Genomic DNA, 20,092 nt, shown 5'->3' with positions numbered 1-20,092 from the left:
CAATGCAATGTACCTCCCCCTTTATTTTTGTTAAATTGGGGTTGAGGAGTGAATTTTTGTTATAATGATATTTTGATGCTTGTGACGTGTTTTACTAGTAGTCCTAGGTCTATTGGACATGATCCAGGTGTTAGTAAAGGCTTTTGACACTTGTTGAGGGTTTTGGACACCCACTTTGTTTAAAAGTGTTAAAAAGTAGTTAAAATGTGTTTGGGTATCCAACTTCCTAGTGTGACTTGTTTTGGAAGTAAAACCCATGCCATTAGCTAGTGCAGGAAAAGAGCTTTCTGTAGACACCTAGATCATGTCATTCGAACGTCGGACAAAGAATCGAGGCGGCCTGAAACTTCCCCAATTCTGCTATCAAATTGACAGCAGAACTAATGAATTTTCATGCAACATGCCATGGCGTATGGCACATGAGCTGCGGTGCATGGCATAGAGAGAAACACGCCGTGGTGCAAAGTGCACCTACCGCGACGCATTGCTCTATATTTTAGGATAAATTATTTTCGATCATTTTTTGACTTTTTCACTCCTTTGAGGTATCCCATGCTTTCGAAACTTATTTTTACTCTGATATGAAAGATTTTATCGATGTTAACTTGTTTCTATTTATAAAATTTGGGATCCTTTATTTTTGAATTAGAAACTTGGTAATCAGTCTTTAGAGACAATCCCTCGATCACCCTAAGCTTTATTTGTTAAATGTATTTAGTGTAGTGAGATGTTACAAACTTGGTATGATATTACATGTGTGTTGCTAGGGGTAAATAAGCTTTCTTTCCCTCTTTTTGTTGTACATGAAGCATTTTCTTATTCCCATTTCAGCTAAATTAAGTTTGGCATTTATTCCATCCTTAGTCTTGCCACTTATGTGCAAAAGCGTACCAATAAGACTAACACACACATTTTTCTCCACATGCATCACGTCCAGACTATGTCTCACATCTAAAGTCTGCCAATATGGAAGTTAAAAAAATGGACCTCTTTTTTCATAGATTCTTCTCACTTGCATTCCTTTTATTCTTACCAAAAATGACATTGATTCCTTCTACACACTAATAAACTTGGTCTCCAATTAAGGCCTTTGGAGCCATTTCATACTCCTGTGAGCCATTAAAAGCCTTCTTCAACTTATAGTAAGGATGATATTGATCAAGAAATCTTCGATGACCAAGGTGGACTATTTTTCTTTCATGCTTAAGTTGGTGGTAGTGTGTGCCTTCTTCACATATAGGACATGCATTATGGCCTTTAACATTATATCCTAACAAGTTTTCATATGCAGGAAAGTCATTTATTGTTGTAAAAATCATGGCACGCAACTTGAAGTACTCTTGCTTATAAGCATCAAATACATCTACATCTTCCTCCCACAACATTTTCAAATCCTCAATCAAAGGTGCCAAGTAAATATCAATATTGTTTCCTGGCTGTATTGGTCCCAAAATCATCAAAGACAATATTATGTACTTACACTTCATACACAACCAAGGAGGTAGGTTGTAAATAACTAACAAAACTGGACATGCACTGTGTGTGCTACTAAGATTGCCATATGGGTTGATTCCATCCGTATAGAGTCTAAGCCGAAGGTTTCTTAGATTGCTTCCAAATTAAGGAAATATGTGATTTATTGTCTTCCATTGAGGAGAATCAGTCGGTTATCAAAGTTTCCCATAAGATATTTTCTCATTAAAATGCAATCTCAAATTCTTTACTTCTATTGGATTACCAAACAAATGATGAAACCGTGGTATTATTGAAAGATACCACATCACCTTTGCAGGAGGCCCTTTAGTAATGATCTCATCACCATGATCAACATCATCATCCTTCTTCACTTTATATCGCAAAGTCCCATATTTTAGATACTTGTGTAGCCCTTTATACTCATTTCTATATAGTATGTAGTCATTAGGACAAGCATGTATCCTTCTATAATCCATACCCATTGGACACAGGATTTTCTTTGGCTCATACATATGTTTTGGAAGTAAATTGTGGGATGGAAGCATTTTACTCAAAAATTCAAGTAACTCTGTAAAATTCAAATTGATCCACCCATTTCTTGACTTTAAATTAACCAATCCCAACACAGCTGTCAAGAGCGTAAAATTAGTACACCCCGACTATAAGGGTTTCTCTGTATCACTACGCAAGTTGTCATATGTTTGTGATTGTGCAAATGACATCATCACAATATCACGAATCATATCCTCTATTCTATCATCACAATTAGTCACAATCTCATTTTGGGATATAGAAGTTGTTCCTGCCTCTCCATGCCATACCCATCTTGTATACCTCAAATTTATCCCATCACGAATTAAATGCTCTTTTATTTCATCAATATCCAATTCAATCTTATTCATGCAGTTGACACAAAGACAACAATACTTTTCATTTTTGCTAGGAACATTTTTCCTAGAAAATTCAAGAAATTGATCCACACCATTCTCATACTCCTCAGTCATTTTACTAGCATTCATCCAACTATGATCCATTCTATTTTTACCTATAAATTATCACAATATTTATCAAATTAATAATTCACTATCTTACTTGTACTTCAATTAGACTCATTTTTTTTAAAAAAAATCAACAGAGTCTCCCCTTAAAGATTGAACATCCTAAAATTATAACAACCAAAAATCAATAGAACCAACAAGCAGTTAAATAAATATTTACTTATTAAAGCTAGAAAACATCAAACTTTAAGCTTATCCAAGTTCAATTTCTAAATAAAAAGAATCAGCAAAGTCTTCTAAAAATCTTATATATATATATAGATATATATATTCTAATTGGATTGGATGTATTTATCAAACTCTTCACCTCTCTAACAAAAACACAAATTAAACCACTAAGCTTTTAATTTTATGCTACTCTGTCTATTATTTTTATCTTTCATCCAAGGTTTTTTTAACTTTAATTAAGTTTTGCTTTTAATCCTTAACCATTTCTATTATTTTATTCCTTACTATCAATATACACATGTTAATTAGTATATTATATTAACTTCACTATACAAAAGAGAGAAATAAATTTATTATATCATAATTAAACCTGACAACATGTGATAGATTAGTCCTTAATTCTAATGGGATTGGATGTGCATTATATTGTTCAAACAAAAAAAATACCACAGATTGCAAAATATCTCAAACATAATTCCAAACTCTTCATAGCCAACAATTTTAGACTTTTCACAATGTGGGAAAATAAACTGGAAAGACACAATGGAGATAACTTCAAATAAAAAAAAAGAAAGAAGTAATACCTAGGGCTTCGTTGTTCAGCAGAGAAGAGAAGAGGTGATGGGCTGCAGGAAAAGAAACTGAGCTGGGGTTGGGCTTTGAGTGGCTGAGCTTTCGTTGACACAGAGTAGCCAAGATACACAAAATTGATCTGAGCTTTGAGAGATGAGGATGAAAATGAGAGACACGAGAGGCAGAGAGATATTGCTAAACACGAGTTAATGATTGCGGAGCTAAGAAAGATGAGAGTATAGAGTAGTTGTTCTTGGCCGAGAAGTTGAGAGAAATGAGAAGCACCGAGAGGCTGAGAAGTTGAGAGCGATGAGAGTCACCGAGAGGTCGAGAAGCTTGGCTGAGCAGTAGACACTAAGAGATGAGACTGATTGGAGACGAGAGCAGGCACGTAGATTTTGAGTGTTGTTTTGAAAAATAAAAGGCTAGCATAGGGCTCAAAAATTGAGGGTGAATGGAGAACCCACGTCCCCTAGAAAGGAGGGGGACGTGGATTTCCCTTCCTATCTGGGGAAAAGCTACGTCCCTTAGTACGAGAGGGACGTGGCTTCTTGTTAGAAGCCACTTCCCTTAAGAGAAGGGGATGTGGCTTCTGCTAAAGCCAGGTGGCTCTGTTATAAGCCACGTCCCTCAAGAGGAGGGGATGTGGCTTATCCAGAATCTACGTCCTTATGAGTTAGGGGACGTGAATTCTGATAAAGCCACATCCCCTTACAACTTAGGGGGACGTGGCTTATTAATTTTTTAAAAAATATTTTTTTCAATCCACATCCTCTTTTCGCTTGGGTGACATGGATTGTGTTCTTTCTAAATCCAATTTTTAAAATGGAACGTGAATTAGGGTAGCAGAAATGTCTTTTTGTAGCAGTGTCGTGCCATGTCACTCGCAATGTGTGTGCCTCCTCAAGCCACCTAATCTGCCACATCACTACCATGAGCAAATGTCACCCACCACGTGTGTGTCTCCTTAAGCTACTTTATGCACCATATCACCACCATGCACCACGTCACATATTTGTTACAAAATATGCTAAAGTCGAGGTTTGAACCCTTGACCTCCTACCTCTAAGCTTTAAGCCTCCCTTCTTTGCTAGTTGAATTTAGCCAATGTCCTCATGTGAACCTGTGGTCGTCAAAATGAAATGTGGATTTACTGAAACGGGAGACGTGTGAATCATACCACCCAGAAGAGAAGAGAAGATAAAAATATATTAAAAACTACTCCTTTTGATTGTATTTATACTTCTGATACATAGAAAATCTTGAAACTTATTATAAGGAGAGAACTATGCTTTCACATTTACGTATGCAAATCAAACATCCACAAATTCAAAGCTTCAACACATCTCCAATTCTTAAATGAGAAATTATTTAAGACAACTTCAGTCTTCAACTATGTAGATATAAAGTACGATGAACCCTAGTGATCACGCTTTTCTAGTCACAGACAAGGTGACATTGATGAATTCAGTTTTCTCTTTGGACATATGGTCTGTTAAGATCTCTTGGTACCTCTTGAAAACTTCTTCAATGATACGCTCGCCGAAGTGGCTAATCAGTAAGGGTTCGGCCACAGCTCTCATGCACTTTGTGACATTATATCCACCATCACTCACTACTTCGGACTTACTAAATTCACTGTCTACTGCGTTCCAATCATCGTACGCATTCCAATTCACCGCTGATACCTCCATGCGATTGATGCTGAATGACCCTTGTTTCACTATCTCTTGTTCCACTTCAGATGGGGATGGTGTGTATTGGGGTATATTGAACGAGTCCACTTCCTCTTCTTTTATAATTCCCTGTAATTAACTCATGGTAAAACATATTAGTACGTTAGGTACTTTTTGCAAATGAAAATTGAGGTATATTAATTTCATCCTCAAAGCCTAAAAGCAATGTCTATTTTGTTAGGATGGCATAACGGGTTCAATCTTTTCCATATCAGTCATGAAAAGGACGCTGGAAGTTAAATTTAAAAATATGATTACCATGGAGGCCATGTCATTGAGTACTGTGGCCATAAGTTCCCAAATAAGACAACCTTCTTTGCTAGAGGGATCATCACTTTTTCTACCTAAAAATGTGAGCACCATACAGCCCCCTTCCACCACTTCCTTTGCACGACACTCGAGAAACAATGAAAAGTCTTTTTGAAATTGTTGGTAATAAGCCTTCAACACATTTGAAGGGCTTGTGCGTGCCATGTAGATATTGCCCTTATTGTTCTCCACTCCTTTGGGAACCTTAAGCATTAACCAAAATCATCATCAATAATCAAACATTAATTTATACAATATTGTTTACGACATATAAGAGGAGAAAAAAGGATCCCAACAATCTCAATTCAAACCAGTGAATTTATGATACCTGAGATAGCCACTGAAGGCTATAAGAGGAATGGACAAAATGGAGACTTTTTGAAGGAAAAACCCTGCCATAGAAGGAACCAGGGATCCCGGCTAAGAAACAATGACCAATCCCAGAAACCATTTCACGATTGAGCCTGTCGTTGAAGCTTCCAAGAGACCTGAAGATGTTGTTGAAGTCATTCCCTGGAAGATCATTCAAGAAGACTTGGTATTCTGGAGAGAGAATGTTAAGCTCTCGGCAAAGCTTCTCCACTGTTTTGATAACTTCCGAAACCACAAAGAAAGTGTTTGGACCAGAAGAGCAACCCAAGTCTGCAATCACTAGTCTTTCCGGGAGCGTTTTGCAGCACAAGGTTGTTATGGCTTCCTCTCGAATCGGCTTTGTCAGTGTCAGCACCTTTTGCTGTTTCCCATCACCCCAAAAAAAGAGTTGCAATTATGTTGTATTCTCTGCTACTGATCAAATAGTTTCAATTTTCTGAAATATTGGTGTGGCAAGGAAGATGCAATTCATTAAAAGTGGTAATTGTTTAATGAATGATACCTGAACTAAGGAATTGTTTGCATAGCTTGCTTCTCCCACGCCCCCAATTCATGTGCAGCACTTGAGTTACCTCCATATTCTTGGCGTCTTCTTTCTCCCTGATATATATATATATATATATATGTTTATATTTTAATGATTTCTCAAGTATCCCTTGCCTGTGTGTGTTTTTGAGTGTTATGTGACTTCTGACCAACCTATTTATAGATGCTGCGGCTCTTTCATACATGGGAGAAAACAAAATGTTTCGTGGCCGGCGCTGATCTGTTAATCTTTTTCATCAAACGAGAATAAAATTCATTATGTTTTTTTTTTTTTTTTTGTTAACAATCAATGAATGCAGACGAGTCCGTTGTCTGCCGACAAATTAAAATACGGTATTTCATGACAATCAAAGTTGAGGTTAACAAGTTTAGACGCGGGCCCCACGTTTTACTCAGACTTCACCATTTATAAATAGTGTGATTGGTTGTATTGTGAATTAAATTAGTCCGCACGTGTGTGTATCACTCCCTCTCCGTCACTGATATGTGGTAAGCAGTATCGAGGTTATCTAGGGTCGGATTCCATAACGTTGGCAATGTTGTCACTTGCGTGGATTCTCCAGCGTTGGTTCTCGAGTTAAATTTAATCATATTATTTTCTTCAACAAACCTCGTATCGTCGCTTTGCTCCATTTAATCATATAATCGGCTGTTTTATATCACTTCACAATACAAAAAACATGAGAAAAATATACAGAACTCATACGGTCATAGTTATAAAAACAATAAATCAATAGATTCGTTATTCAACATTTCAAATATATATTTTCAAGGGAGAATTTTAATTAAGAACATGAGAAGACACATAATTTCTGATGGGTTCTTGAAGAATTTGAAACTTCAATTCAGTCCTCCAGAATTAAGCTGAAAATAAATTTAATGTGGAAAAGACAAAAATATCCTCAATTCAAATATTAAAAAAGCCACCAACCACCATCGTTAGAGCACCAACACCAATGGCCGGAGCCTTACTGGTGACAACAGCTACTGGACCTCCATTATCAGAGCTCCGGCCACCAATTGGATCATCGCCGATAGTGGCTGGAGAATTATGAAGAATTAAATTTTTCAAAGGTAGCCAAGTGGGTATAGAACCCATGACCCCTTGGCTCACCAAAAAATTATAGACCACCACACCATTGAACATATTCAATTGTATAATGTATAAAATTATATATATAATAAATCTTATTTCCAAACCACTTGATTATTATGTTACTTATTAATTACATAACTTTACATGTTAATACTTTAGCAAGACTTATTAATTACTTAATTTTTCTTGCTAACCTCATGACTCTCGTAACAAAGCTACATTACTTATTAATCGAGTAACTATACTTATTAATGCTTTAACAGGACTTGTCAAATCCATGACTCCTTCAATTGAATTGCATTACTTATTAATCATATAACTTTATTTATTAATTATGCAACAATACTTGTTAATTGTGCAGCTTGACTTGTTAATACCATAACAAGACTTGTTTAACTGTTGTTTGAAAAAGCAACTATATTATTTGTTAATTGCATAACTTTACTTATTAATTTCTCAACAATATTTGTTTATTATCTATTATCACTTGTAAAATGAACATATAGTTTACAAAAAAAATTGAGTTTGTCAGATAACGAAAGTGATGACAGTCGGGTCTCCCTTATCAGTATTCATCAAACTGAATACTCAATTATACAGAGAGAGAGAGAGAGAGAAAGAGAGAGAGAGCAATACCCTAAAAAATATAATATTAATAATTAAAATTGAAAAAATGACAAGATATATTAGACTTTTAATAAGTATACTTCATGTCATAATACTCAAAAGGTTTGAAAATAAGATTTATTATACAAATAATTTTAAGGGAGTCATAGAGTTAATAAGTTGTGTAATGAATAAGTCAAGCTGCGCAATTAACAAGTATTGTTGTGTAATTAACAAATAAAGTTACATGATTAACAAGTGATGCAGTTTAGTTGAAGGAGTCATGGATTTGACAAGTAAATTCAAGTAATCAACAAGTCCTGTTAAAGTATTAATAAGTACAATTACGCAATTAACAAGTAATGTAGTTCTTTTGTGGAAGTCACGGACTTAACAAGAAAAGTTAAATAATTAATAAGTCCTATTAAGATATTAACAAATATAGTTACGTGATTAATAAGTAATGTAGTTCTGTTGCAAGAGTCATAGGATTAACAAAGAAAGTTAAGTAATTAATAAGTCCTGTTAAGGTATTAACAAGTAAAGTTATACAATCAACAAGTAACGTAATAATCAAGAGATTTGAAAACAATATTTATTATATATATATAGATATATAATTTTATGCATTATAAAATTGAATGGGTTCAATGGCTTGGTTGTTCATATTTTTTGGTGAGCCAAAAGGTCATGATTTCTACACCTACCTTAGCTGCATTTAGAAAATTTAATTTTTCATAATTCTCCAACCACTGTCGACAGTGGTCTAGCTAGTGATTAGAGCTCTGACGAAGGAGGTTTAGTGGCTACCGTCATCGGCGAGGCTCCGGTCATTGACAGTGATGCTCCAACGACAGTGTTTGGTGGTTTTTTTAATATTTGAATTGAGGATATTTTTATCTTTTCTATGTTCAATTTATTTTCAGTTTAATCTTGTAGAATTAAAATGAAGTTTCGAATTCTTTAGGGACCATTAGAAATTATGTATCTTCCCAAGTCTTTAATTGAACTTCTCCCTATTGTCAATGTGTTCGCATATTTTCAAAGACATGTGAATTTATACTTGTGGTTGTCAAAACGAGATGTGCTTTTAACGAAACGGGAGACGCGTGAATCATACCACCCAGAGAAGACTTAATAAGAATATGTTAACACAACTATTCCTTTTGATTGTATTTATACTTCTGATATATAGAAAATCTTGAAAGTCATTAAATCAGTCCAAAAAATTTAATAAATTTTTAACTTTGCCCCTAAATATATATTTATGAAAAAAGAATGGGTAAGACTTATATATTTAACCTTATCTATTTAATATATTTTTATTCAATTAAATTAAATCTGTGAATTTTAATGCAAAAATAATACTAATAACAAGAGTTTTTTATAGAATAAATAATCTATAAAATATTCATATATTTTATTTTAATTAAAAATAAACACTTTAACTATATAAGGTTAAGTATAAAAGTTTTATTTTTTAAAAAATTTCAATAATATACACCGATAAAGAGAAAATTGCAATAAAAAATAATGACATATCTTATAATTGTGACAATAAAATCAAGGGACAATTATATTCTAGTCCTACTTAAGATAATTAATTACTCTTAGGTCTATTGTAACTGTGCTTAAACGAAGGACAACAATGAACTTAAGGGTAATTAATTGTCGTGGAACCTTACAGTAATTCTCCCAAAAATCAATCCCTCTCTAACAAAATAAATGAGATTAGCAGGAGGAAGTAGCTTTGGAATATTCTGGAATAATTAACAGTCAACAGAAACCATCGTAAATTTGAAGACGTCATTAGTCCTCATTTTGATGAGTTCGCACCTCTGACGACTCTCTCAATACCCTACTCGCCAAAACACGTTTCGAAGAACAAAATGTTTGCTGCATTATTTAAGGTAATAAGAAACCTTGGAATCATGACCTTGATTGATGCTTCCATTCTTAACCTCAACGAATGTGTCGGTCACATGCATTTTCATGATTTTCTTAAAATAATAATATTTTATTCTTTCTAACAAACCTCATTTTGTCACTTCGTAAAGACAACGATATTCTTTCTTTTGAATTTAAGATAGGTCTATATAAGCACAAGTTTGCTGAACTAAACGATTCTTAAATTTAAGATGGTAATAGTAAAGAAGATGTTTGACGTAAGTAAATATATAGACTTCTTAATTACTTCAGTGCAAAATTTAAAACATATTTAATTTTAGTCCTTGTTGTTTACGCATTGTAATTTTGTTATCTTCTTCGATATACGTTTATATTCTTTCTACGCATGCTACAACAACCCCCCCCAAAAAAAAGCTAAAACATAATATCAATGTAAAATTTCTTGTTTTATTAATTTTAATTGATTAGTTTTTATAACAATTATTTTTATTTTAAAAAATTAAACTTAATATGCCAACATTTAAATATATATTATTAACATTTAAAAGACTAATGTAAAATTTTTTGGAGATACAACTAATAAAGGATTGAAAAAATATTTTGTAAAATTAAGGATTTAAAATAAAATCTGGTATAAAGTTAAAAGATTAAAATTGTATTTTGGCAAGAAAACAATTACAAAACTCTTTTATATTTTGAATAGCATATATTAATTTTAAAGGAAAAACAATTGATGATATTAAGAATTGAAGGGAGAGTATATAAATGAAAACAGAGGGAGAGTTGGATTAATACCATCATCAGATATGACATGTATATATATATATATATATCTTTCGTTTTCTTGTATTTACTTGTAGGCTTAATATCATTCGTTGCATATGGACCACTTTCTACAATTTACGCACCTTGCACTTTAAATTGTAGAAAGTGGTCCATATGCAATGAATCATATTATTAGATTTAAGCAACATTGAAAACGAGTAAATTGTGGAACATGACACACAGAAAGTGGTCCATATGCAATCTCCCTCATCCTTCAAACATGCATACTACACCTGGTAATAAAATTTGAAGTGTTGGACAGTTTTGTTTTCATTCCACCGACGTATAAGTGAAAAACGATATTTTCCTTTTTCTTAAGCAAAGCAAAATAAGTGGGAAAACCAATTTTCTACGTTTCAAGCTAAGGCTGATAAAAAAATTACTAAACTTAATCAGCACCACAATATTCAAGTTGAAGTTGAAGGGACTTATTATTCATGTTTAAGAATTTGAACCTCTATTGGGGAAAAAAAAAGGAACTACTATATAGAAAGAGTTGCTTTCTATTCCGATCTCTGAACAGATGAGATAACTGGATTAAAATAATTAATGAAACGACACTAAAATTACTCTTGTTTGCTACATAAAGGAACTATTCCTGAAGGAATGGGAGAACCACCGCCTCCAACTGATGGAGATCGTTCTACGACGAAAGTTAAGCTACGTAATGAAGATTGTGAGACTACTATTGACACTATGGACACTGCTAATGAAGAAAAGTATGAAGATGACATGGAGGCTGATGTCTCTTTCGACCCCTCTAATGATGAATAACATGTCTCTACTACTCAATCTCCAGGCCTTGTTCCTGATGCAAAAGTTGCTACTGAAGTTGTGATGGCCGAAACAACTGCTCACCTAGAAGTGAGGATTCCTTCGTTTAAGGATAAGCTCATTAATGCTGATAGAAAAACCACTGAAGAAGGCGGTGATATTAAGCTCAGCAAAGATTATTTCACATTTGACGTGAATGATTGCAATGTCCACATGACATTATCTTAACTCTCGACAACCATTATTATAGGCCCCGCAAACCTCTAACATTATCAAAAATGATAAACATTCAAAACAAGGATGTTGGGTTATCCACCTTGGTGGATCAGGCTCATATAAAAGCCTAGATTGAGGAATGAGGTTCTTGTCACAATTATGAGAAATGCTTGGGTTCAATGTACAATTTACTCAAGGCCTCAAATGTAATTTTCTCTATTTTTCAACCTTTGAATTGAGAGGAAATAGTTTCTCAATCGATCTACACACTCTCGTATTTTTTTTGTTCGATTATGGGAGCAATTTGTAGAGTTCTTGGTTAACAAACTAGAGCCAGTAACTTGTACTATGATTGTTCCTTCATTCTCATTCTCTCTATGTGCATTTGCTGTGAGTCACGAACCAAGTTCAGTCAGTAACTTCATTCCCACATGCGGTATTGCACTCGGCCAACACAACAGGTATGCTCTCCTCCTCAAAGTCTTACATTGGTATCAGAGCATTCAGTTTTTTGGGCTGCGTTTCTTGTGTTTGAAGAACCTATAATGATTTTCTTAACTATATACATGCAAATCTTCAAGTTTAGTTTTTTGTTTTCTTCTTGTGTATTTACATGATCTATCTCTGTTTGTCTTTATGATTATTCTCACCAAAATGAACATGTTTATATGCTTTTTGGTTGATATAAGTATTTCATATAAGGCTATACACGTTCTGCATGCGATCTGACGTATCAAACGTTACAATCAAAAACAAAACAAATAATTGGTGTTTGAAAATTGATTTTTTTTTTTGGACAAAAGGATTGCATAAACATGTAGAGCTTAAAAAAACAACACCAAGAATGTGTAAAACGGAGACTAGACGAAGGAGAAATGGCCTCTGGAAGTTTTAAGTTTGACGGACCCAATCCATTGGAGGAAACTAGTCAAGTTGACCCAGTTGGAGGTAAACGATGATAGAAATGACACGTCATTATCATTCAAAAACAAATGTTTGCTTTTGGGCCTTATAAAAAAAAACTATTTTGGGCTTAAAAGGCCAACCAAAAAAAAAAACTAGTTTTTGTTTTGGGTTGTGGGTCAACAGGTCGAGAACAAAAAACCTGACGAAGATAAAAAATAAATATAATAAAATAATATTTTTTAAATAAAGACACCTGGCATGTGGGACCCACAGGAAGGCCTCACCGGCATGTATTGGACCCAACCATGAAGCTGCCAACATGTGGAGCACAATTGACCGGCGCATGTCATCACTAGCGTACGAAAAGGCGGCGCGTGACGTGCACACGCTACTCTAAGAGTGGAATATTTTGTTTTTAATTTTTTTTTTAGAATTTCTTGATCTAGAGATGTTCTTGGGGTGTGTGTGGGATTAGATTGAGGCATAGTTTGTCTTAAGAAATTCCTAAATTCGAGATTTTCATTTGGATATATAATTTGGATATTTTAGATACAAAATAAAAATTTATTTTTTGAGTTATCTAATGCATTTTATAAGTTTAATAAAAAAAAGGATTCTATAATTTTTTTTATTTTTTTAGGTGAATATGAAGCAAGAGGCTTTTAGCAGCACTGATAAATCACAAAATTATTTTGTTAGCATTGAGTATCTAGATGAACCAAAATATGAGCCTTTTAGTGAGGATTCCAACCTGAAACCCTTCAAAGAGGAGTAGGAGGAGTATGAACCTCAAAGTGAGGATTCTGATTTTGACCCTAAAGACAATCTCAATATTGATTTCAAAAATGTACATGCTATCGGGACCCAAATATGAATTAGAGGGTGTGAGAATCTTCAAGATAAGATGAAGATGTGGAACAACCTTTTACACCCTCAGTGATCATAAATATAGCAAAAATAGAAGCTCAAAGAATTAAAAAGCTTGATCAACTTTTTTCAATAATAAGAGTATATTCAAGCTTCATAACAAATGAAAAATCAGTCGTGGTTATAGGAGAAATTTTCAAACAACTTATGAAAGAACTTGTGCAACATAACAAGCGAAACAAGTTGTACTTGAAAAATCCTCTATGGAATAGAACCATCAAGGGGATGAAAGTACAAGAAAATAAATACATAATTAAGAGTTATCTTTTTAGGTCTATACCTTAAGTATTTTTCTATTTTTCAAGAACTTGTTTTTAGTTAAGTTATATTGTATTAAGACCTTGATGATTTATGATATATATGAAGCATGTTATTTTTTTTTATTGTTTTATATATACTTTGTTTGAGTGGGAGGTCTAAAGTAATAAGTTATTTAAGAGCCATATATAGTGATTATAAAAATATTTGAAAAATTCTTTATAAACGATAGTGATTTTGTTATAATTAATATGATAGGAGATAAAAACGAAGCCTTCTAATCATTGATCTAATAGAGTTGTTATCATTGTAATAAAGAATAATAAAAATATAAGACATTTTATGTTTCTTATAAGTATTTCATTCTTGATTTAATATAGAAAACTATTAATGTGGGATAGTTTTGTCTCAGAACTGAGAATGACAACAAAAAGCATTATCGTTGAATTAAATAAGGGTGACAAATTAAATGGGAATAAGTGGGATATCTGGCATCATAAGGTGTCATATATTTTAAAAGAACAAGATACTGTTGAGCCACCGACTGTGGTCATGGCCGAGCTTGAGGTAGGAAACTCGGCTCAGCATAAGAGAGACAGAGGCATTTGTGGCATAGAGATGAAAAAATAGCATCACACGAATAACACTTATAAGTGCTGTGACAGACGATTTGATGTGTGAATTTGAGAAGCACTCCACTACCTAAGCTATGTGGGCCGCCTTAAAAGAAATGTTTGGTGGTACCTCAACTACCAAATTAAGAAGGCTTACAATCAAGTTCGATACTTATAAACTAAAGCTGAATACTCCTATGTGGGAGCACCTTAGTGAGATGGCCAACATGATCCGTGAATTTAAAGAAGCTAGGAATGATCTGTCTGATGAACAGCAAGTATAGGTTGTAATCAGATCACTCCCAATTAGTTAGGAGCATATGAAATTTAACCTAACCCACAATGAAAACATCATTAATTTTAATGATGTGGCTAAGCACCTGGAGCTAGAGGTTAAATGTTTGGAGGCTTACAAGTCATTTGGGATAGGCTTACCTTATTAAAGAAGGTGGTCCTTCAAATTCTAAGCCCAATAGGGGCTAGAAGCAACAAAAGAAGGGTAACAAGAGTGGCCTTAAAGTAAAGAAGGACAAATAAATTTTCAAGAAAAAGGGAAAGAAGAGTGACAAAAAGAGAATTAATGTTAAAAAAGTCAAATATTTTGCCTGTCAAAAGATGGGCCATTTTGTAAAGGATTGTCTTGAGAAAAGTAGACGTGATCAGGTACTTATGAATTATGTGAATTCACATTTTTCTTATGTTTCCAATAATATTTTTCTAATGAAAACTATTTTCTCTTTTTGGATTATAGACTTAGGCTCCACAGAGCACGTAAGCAAGGATTGTGGATCCTTCATAAAGTACCGTTGGTTGCCAAATCAAAGCAAGTAGCTTAACATTGGCAATAATGTGAGGATCGAGGTAAAAGGCATAGGAACTTGCAAGTTGATATTGTGAGGTGGAAAAATCTTAATTTTCCATAATATTTTACATGCACCAGACATCAATATAACTTAATTTCTATTGCTTACCTTCTAGAATTTGGGTTTGTAATTAATTTTCATGACAAGGTTACTGACATTGTGAACAATTCAATCTTTAATAGTTGTGCTTTTCTTTCAAAAAAGTTCTTTATTATGGATATTGTTGATAAAGTTTACTTTCATGATTGCTTTACCACTTCTTCTAATAATGTTGATATAAATATTTAGCATAGTATACTAGGGCATATTAATCAAAATAGAATGATTAAACTAGCTAAAGAAGGAATGCTAGGTTCAATTACAAACATGGAAATATCCTTGTGTAAAAATTGTCTAGCTAGTAAAGCAATGAGAAAACCTTTCAATAAAGGTGTTAGGGCTAAAAAGCCATTGTAATTAATCCATTCTGATATATGTGGTCCTACGAGTATAAGGGAAAAACATAGAGCTTGATATTTTATTACCTTTATCAATGATTTTTCATATTTTGGTCATATCAATTTGATATCACAAAATTCTGAAGCTCTTGAGTGCTTTAGACAATACATTAATGAGGTTGAAAATCAAAGACAATAAAATTAAAACATTGCAAACTGCCAAGGACGTGAATACTTGTCTGATTAATTTAAAGAAATTTGTGAAGAAAAATGAATAATTAGACAACTGACTATTCCTGGCACTTCACAACAAAATAGAGTTCTAAAAGAAGAAATAGGAATCTTCTAGACATGGTTAGGTCAATGATGGTACAAGCAAATCTTCTAATCTCGTATTAGGGGGACGCTTTACTAGATGCAGCCTTTCATACTTAATCATGTGCCCACAAAATCAGTTACTTCCACACCCTATGAGTTATGGACAAAACACAAACCGAATTTAAATATCCTAAGACCATAGAGTCAGCTGCATATATCCATAATGATTTCTATAAATATGGAAAATTAGGTCCAAGAGGGAAGAAATGTATCTATATAAGATACTCTGAACAATCAAAGGGTTATGTTTTTATTGGTGAAAATGATAATGGAACTATAATTGAAATTGAATATAAGAATATCACATTTTTAGAAAATGAATTTCCTAACAAGGGAGAAGTTGATCAAATTGAATCTCTTTATAAGACATAAGAGCAACATAATATAGAACAAATAGATAGGCTTAAATTATCGCAAAATGTTGATCTAAGTGGGAGATCTAAAAGGTTTACTAGAAGACCCAAAAAGAATGAAAATCCATAAGAGACCCCACTTTGGAAAAGTAATAGAGAAAGTGTTCCAAAAAAACATTTCCAAATTGGGGGTGAAGCATTAAGGGTGACTCCTCTAAATGATGATGAGCCACGTTCTACAAGTGAAGCTTTATTAAGACCTCTAAGGATAAATGGAAGAAAGCAATAGATGAAGAAATGAATTCTATAAGTATCAACCAAATATGAAAATTAGTTGATTTATCATGTGGCTGAAAGGTTGTTGGGAACAAGTGGGTTCTCAAAATCAAAAGAAAAGTGGATGGATCAATTGATAAATACAAGGCTCGCTTAGTAGCAAAAAGGTATACACAACGAGAGGGAATAGATTATGAGGATACATTTTCTCTTGTTGTACGCTTCAATTCTATCAAACTAATTTTGGCAATAGTAAATAGCCTAGACTTAGAGTTGCACCAGATGGATGTAAAAACTGCTTTTTTAAATGGTGATCTAAATGAAGAAATTTATATGCAATAGCCATTAGGTTTTATTGAAAAAGGAAAAGAAGATGAAGTATGTGAATTAAATAGATCAATTTATAGACTAAAACAATCATCTAGACAGTGGTCTTTGAGGTTTCATAGAGCAATAACCTCATATGACCTCCAAATGATTAAGGAAGACCACTGTGTTTATATCAAGAGATTCAATGGAAACTTCGTAATATTATCTCTTTATGTAGATGACATTCTATTAGTCAAAAATAGTCTGGATTTAATAATTGCTATTAAAGAATGGCTTTCATCAAATTTTGAAATAAAAGACATGGGTGAAAAAAAATACATTCTTAGAGTTAAAATCTAAAGAAATCACTCTAAAAAGCTCCTTTCTCTTTCACAAGAGAATTATATTGAAAAATTCTTGAGTGTTTTAATATGAAAGACTATAAACCCATGGATACCCCAATAGTCCTTATATAGGTCGTAAAACTGAGATAGCTAAAAGGAAAATGGAAAGAGTTCCATATGCCAGTATAGTTGAAAGTTTGATGTACGCAATGATGTGTACAATACAAGACATTTGTTATGTCGTAGGACTTATGAGTCGTTACCAATCCAACCTCAGTAAAGGACATTAGAAGGCTATAAAGAGGATCTTAAGATACTTAAGGGGTACTTTGACTATGCACTGTGTTATCAAAGGAGTGATATATGCTTGATAGGATACTCCGACACGGATTCAAGCAGAGATGAAGATGAATGAAGATCAACTTCAGGCTACACTTTCTTGCTAAACAATGGGGCTATTTGTTGGAGCAACAAGAAGTAGACATGCATTGCCCTACACTCTATGGAAGCTAAGTTTATAGGATGTACTGGAGCAGTGCAAGAGGCTATATGACTGAAGAGATTTTTAAAACATCTTGGATTTGAAAATGAAAGTACAAATCTAGTGTTAATTTATTGTGACAATATTGTAGTCATAGCCTATACTAAAGATACTAAGTACTACAGCAAAACTAAACATATAGACATTAAGTACAATTTTTTAAGGGATTATATAGTATAAAAGGTTATCACTATTCAATACATTTCCATGAAATGTATGATAGCAGATTCCCTAACAAAACCCAAAGCCAAGGAGATATTTGAGAAACATGTAAGGGCTTTTAGCATGGCTAGATTGACTTGATATTATTTTTGGTTATATTAATGAGAATTTTTATTACTTCCATACGTGCACACTCGAGAATATACAATGTCTAATATGTTGTACAGGTTGATAAGGTTGACTCTCTCATGTGAGCAACTACCTTTAACATTCAAATCAAATATAAGACATTTGCGTTCACCAGTAAGGCAACAAAAATGTTATGGATCGAGTCATGGATCCCCATATCCATGATATCTGTAGCCAAACAATAAATTCTTCTAAATTGACATCATACGAGATCAATAGAAAAGAAGAATTTAGGTTTAGGCACAGTGAGTATCTAAACTTAAGTTTGTATGGTGTTAATAATAAATGAAAATGACATATTCTCTTACAAGCAAGAGTAACACCATAACATGTGTTTCATACCATATGTGCTTAAGAATCGCAATGGAAAGCAAGTGAATAAATCCCTGCTTCATTATTGTGTGAGTCTAGAAAGGAAAAATTCTTTCAATGATGTCCTTTGACTTTGACATTATCATGGATATATGTTATAGTGTCTGCTACTTTAACATACATCATATGGTCATGATTGATGTGACCTAAAGGTATCATGTTAGGAAAGTAATTGTCTTCTATCAAAGTGGTATATGGGCAAAAGGAAGATTATCTTAAATATACACGTATATACTTGTATTCAAGACATGTCCCTTATGAAACAATTTATTAATTTATAAGTGTGGATACTATGCATATAAAAGAGACTATCTAAGTCTTAGATTGACTCAAGAGGGATCAGAGTAGTCATAATGAGAAAAGTGTATATTGGTAAACTTAGGACATTAAGGCACGAATTCAATTAAGAATAAATTCAATTTTAAGGTTATTTGTGCTGGTCCTTAATAGGATTCTTAGTATGAACACCCAAAATAAAGATGTCAAGCCTATGTGATCACGACAAAGCGTCTTGTATGAAGAGAGGAAAGAGAAAGAGATATGACTGATATTATCTTCTCTACCAATTATGAGTAGGAGATGTTGAGTTATCCACCCTTGGTGGATCAAGCCCATGTAAAAGCCTAAATTGAGGAATGGGGTTCTTGCTACAATCATGAGAAATGATTGGGTTCAATGTACAATTTACTAAGGGCCTTAAATGTAATTTTCTCTATTTTTCAACCTTTGAATTGAGGGAATGATTTCTCAATCGATCTACAAGCTCTCATATTTTTCTCATTCGGTTATGGGAGTAGTTTGTAGAGTTCTTGGTTAACAAACTAGAGCCGGTAACTCACTCTGATTCTTCCTTCATTCTCATCCTCTCTGCGTGCATTTACTGTGAGTCACAAACTGAGTTCGGTCAGTAACTTCATTCTCGTATATGGTATAGCACTCGGCCAACACAAAGGCATGCTTTCTTCCTCAGAATCTTACATTGGTATCAAAGCATTCAAGTTTTCTAGGCTGCATTTCCTATATTTGAAGAACCTATAATGATTTACTTAACTATATACATGTAAATCTATAAGTTCAATTTTTATTTTCTTCTTGTGTATTCACATGATTTGTCTCTGTCTGTCCTTACAATTATTCTTGCCAAAATGAACATGTTTATATGCTTTTTGGTTGATATAAGTTTTTCATATAAGACTATACATGTTCTGCATGTGATCTGACGTACCAAACATTACAACTAAAAACAAAACAAATAATAGGTGTTTGAAAACTGAGTTTTTAGACAAAAGGATTGCATAAATGTGTAGAGCTCAAAAAATGAAGAAAATGACACTTAGAATGCATAAAATAGAGATTTGGATGGAGGAGAATGGCATCCGGAAGACGATGACAAAAACGACATTTTGTTTCTGCCATCGTCAAAATGACATGTCATTTTGACGTGTTGTTCAACAAGAAAAAATTGTTTTGGGCTTAAAAGCCCAACCCAAAAAAAACTAG

At 33.4% G+C, this 20,092-nt stretch overlaps 1 pseudogene; it reads right to left on the bottom strand.

Moving 5' to 3' along the window:
* Positions 1 to 4,502: 4,502 nt before the first annotated feature.
* On the bottom strand, positions 4,503 to 6,270 carry LOC129319258 (S-adenosyl-L-methionine:benzoic acid/salicylic acid carboxyl methyltransferase 3-like; annotated as a pseudogene).
* Positions 6,271 to 20,092: the final 13,822 nt, after the last annotated feature.

This window comes from Prosopis cineraria, unplaced genomic scaffold, assembly GCF_029017545.1.
Source record: "Prosopis cineraria cultivar Desert tree isolate PC_DT_omini unplaced genomic scaffold, ASM2901754v1 PC9, whole genome shotgun sequence".
In the NCBI taxonomy this organism is placed as follows: domain Eukaryota; kingdom Viridiplantae; phylum Streptophyta; class Magnoliopsida; order Fabales; family Fabaceae; genus Prosopis; species Prosopis cineraria.
Note: the sequence above shows the minus strand (reverse complement) of the source record. Positions and strands in the feature narration are given on the sequence as shown.